Consider the following 3713-nt stretch of genomic DNA (forward strand, 5'->3'; position numbering starts at 1 on the left):
ACCATTCCTCTTCAAACTGTCATTCCTGGCATAGTAGATCATATGGTTGTCTGATTCAAAATGGCCAAAACCAGTCCATTTCAAATCACTAATGCCTAGGATTCCAATCTTTGTGTGTTCCATTTAATTTTTGACAACTTCCAATTTTTCTAGATTCATACTTTTACATTCTATGTTCCGATGATTAATGGATGTTTGCAGCTGTTTCTCAATTTGAGTGGTGCCACATCAGCAAATGAAAGTCTCAAAAGCTTTACCTTTTCCATATGAGCAAGGCTGTTTTTACTCTGATGATGTAACTCTTTCCCAGTCCAATTTTGAGAGCCTTCTCACCTAAGTGACTCATCCTCCTCCTCTGTATTGGATAATGTTTCCAGACTATTCATAAAGTTGCATAGTAATGTACCAGACAGTGTTTCTTTGCTATTTATAAGGTTTTCCCTGGCCTATTATTTGAGAAGTGGATGGCCTCTTCCTTCTTCCTAGTCTGTCTCAGTCTGCAAGCTGGGCTGATACCTGTGCACCATGTGTATCTTCTGGGTTTGAAACACCAGTGGCACAGCCTCGAGACTCACAGCAACATGTCACTACAGTAGGACAAACAGACAAGTTTTTCTCCCTTAGCTGTTGGAAACCTTTCCGATCACACTTACCTGGATCCTTGTGGCTGACTCCTCACTTTGTCCTGGTCCCCCTTGCATTTCCTCTCCTTTCTCCTACTTTCCCGCCTTGCCACTTGTGGGGCCTGGCCTGGATTCCCTCTCCTCACATGGATCCTTGTGGCTGACTCCTCATTCTGTCCCAGGCATCCGGCCTTTTCCTCTCCTTTCTCTCATTTTCCCGCCTTGCCACATGTGGGGTGTGGCCTGGGTTCCCTCTCCTCACCTGGATCCCTGCAGCTGACTCCTGAATAGGGTGGGAGGAAAAACATTAAACAAAATCCAAACCTTAATAATGACCAGAATTCCTGGTTGTATAGAGTTTGGTGAGACTCACAATACTATGGCTCCGGCATACATTCTGGGCCTGGAATAACACTCATTTCCGGGGGCTGGCTCTCAGCTCTATAATAAACAAGATGTAGACACAGACCACTCAACTCAGGGTGATGCACTCACATATTCTATGGAAATGCATCCCTTGGAGAAATCAACCACTGGGCACTAGAGGGGCAACATTTGCATGGAGGAAATGCAGAACAAACAGGAGTGCATAACTGTGAGGGACACGGGATGGGGGGAAGGTTACATACAGGGCAGAGAGGGGAGGAGACTGGGTTAGGGTTGGGGATGGTAAATGGAAAGTGAAACTAAATGTACACATAATGTTGAAGGTTAAACAAATTCTGTTCTGTAAACTTGAAAATAAAGCACAATTTAAAAAAATTAAAAAACAAATAGGGTATTAGTATAATCATCAGTATAATCTTATTCAGCATGATATTTATGTCATCATCTCCCTTCAAGACAGGTTTAGGTGTCATCATTGACCTGGACCGTAGCACTTCCTAGGTATACATCCCCTAAAACTTCAAGATGTTTATTACAGATATCTTTTTTTTCCCCAGCTCTCAGGAAATGGCACTCTGGAAATAACCAAAATCTGGAAATCTACAATCAGCTTTTATGACAATCAGAATTGTATAGTTTTTCCAAAATTGTACCAACTCCTTTTCATGAGAGTGCCAGAGTTCTTTTACTGTTTGATGTCACTCTTGACCCTGATAAGCACTAAATCCACCCCAAGCCAAAATAATCACATCAAGAAGAACCCCCTTCCTCCTATATTCGAGCAGCAGAGAATTCCTCATAATACACAGAGTAGGACTCACATCACAAAATCCCAGTGAATTTTCAGTAAAAATTATCTCTCTGCATATGCAAGGCAGCAATAAATCCTTCACTCCTTGTGGAGAGGATGAGATGATCACAGGTTCCTGTAGCCTGAACTACAACTGAATCTCATCATTTCCAAGGCCTTACACTTAACAATTGGCATCATTCCTCACATTGGCTTTTCTACACTGAAGACTGTGCAACTACCTCTCCTTTGAAGTTAGAGTCATGCATCACACTACTAAACAGTACATACAATTCCAAGATTCATAAGAAAACCACACTGAGAAACACTAGGTTATGGCACCAACTGGCACAGTAATTCAACTAAGGGACGTGCACTAATGTTGGAAAAATGCATAGCCAATAACTGTCAATAAATATTTTAGGAATAAACATTTGTCCACTTGTGCATTTCTCCCAAATCAAGATGTATCATACTTGGCACGATGGTGTCTAAAATTGCTCAACCTGAAATTGTTTCAAGTTCCTGTGAAGCCTAAATATCCACCCATGAGGATCAATGACACTTAGTAAATTAGTCATGGTCAAGAAAAAAATAGAGGATACATCTCCTCTGATTAAAAAAAAAAAAAATTAAAAAGTTACTTTTAGGCTGCATTTTGACTTGTCAAAGTGTCAGATGAGACCAGTTATAATTATGTACAATTGTTGTTGTTGTTGTTGTTTGCCGTCGAGTCAGCCCAGACTCATAACCCACCTGAATCCATAGAACAGTGAATATCTTGGAAGGAGGACTTTCTAAATCACACAAAAAGAGAAATGAAGCCAAGGAATGAACCTGAGAAACATAAATTAGTTAGATAGTTTTGATCACTGGTGTGGGGAAGGTGAAAGAATCAAACTGGGGGTCCACACTGAAATAGATAAATAAGATTGGACAAAAGAGTTTCCACTGGACTCAGTGTAATCTTATTGAGTATGATTTTATGTCATCAAGTCTCTTCAACACAACTTTAGGTGTCATCATTGATGCCAGCCACAGCACACTCAAGGTGTATATCCCCTAAAACCTCAAGATGCTTACCACAAACATCTTTTCCAGTTCAATGTCACACTAGATTGGAGTGTGTACATATCCTATACAGAATCCCAAGAGGTTTGGAAAGTCCCCAAGGACAGTTGGCCAACAGGGAATATCCTCATAAATATTTTAAAAATAATATTGTAGTAAGAGAAAGGTTAAGGAGGGAAGTTCACTTCTTCATTGCCATGGTTCAGGCTGGGAGCTCTGGTGACATAGTGCCTAAGGCATTTGACTGCTAACCAGTAGGTTGGTGGTTCAAACCCAGCATCCACTCCTCTTAAGGAAGGTTGGGCAATCTACTTCTGTAGTGCTATTGCCTTGGAAACCCAAGGAAGGGTCTCTATGAGTTGGATTCAACTTGATGGCCAACACAACAATAACATGGTTCAGGTCAGCTATTCACAATAGTATCAATAAAGTTACAGTCAAATATCTCACAAATGACCCATTATTTATGCTGTTGACCATTGACAACAATGAAGAAACAGATAAGATAAGGAAAAGGCTTTGACGTCTCTGATCATAGAAGAAAAGGTAAGGTGTTTCCAGGGAGAGAAGAGGCTTTTGTATTGATTACCCTTGGCTGCTATATTGAATAAAGCCATATTCTTTTCCACTGGCATTGTCCAATGCACTGAAACTCTTAGTAAATGACACTGTGTGAGTCATTGAAAACTGGGGATCTACAAATAAGCTTTCACTCCACTGAAATTGTACTTCTTTTCAAGAATTAAAGGAACACCTCTCCTGAAAGTGTCATAGTTCATTTATTGTTTGATATACCTCTTAACCCAGATAGGAACCTAATACGCCTAAACGTAAAATAATCA

General features: G+C 40.4%; 2 non-coding genes across 2 annotated transcripts; both read right to left on the reverse strand.

Moving 5' to 3' along the window:
* Positions 1–1411: 1411 nt before the first annotated feature.
* LOC122150466 lies at positions 1412–1492 on the reverse strand. The gene has a single exon (XR_006163682.1). It is a non-coding gene; the product is annotated as a small nucleolar RNA SNORD115 (small nucleolar RNA).
* A 1261-nt stretch (positions 1493–2753) lies between these two features.
* On the reverse strand, positions 2754–2833 carry LOC122150456. Its single transcript, XR_006163674.1, has one exon. It is a non-coding gene; the product is annotated as a small nucleolar RNA SNORD115 (small nucleolar RNA).
* Between the last annotated feature and the right edge of the window lie 880 nt (positions 2834–3713).

This window comes from Orycteropus afer, unplaced genomic scaffold (genome assembly GCF_000298275.1).
Source record: "Orycteropus afer afer isolate SDZICR_OR568_19922 unplaced genomic scaffold, OryAfe1.0 scaffold00146, whole genome shotgun sequence".
Taxonomy (NCBI): Eukaryota; Metazoa; Chordata; class Mammalia; order Tubulidentata; family Orycteropodidae; genus Orycteropus; species Orycteropus afer.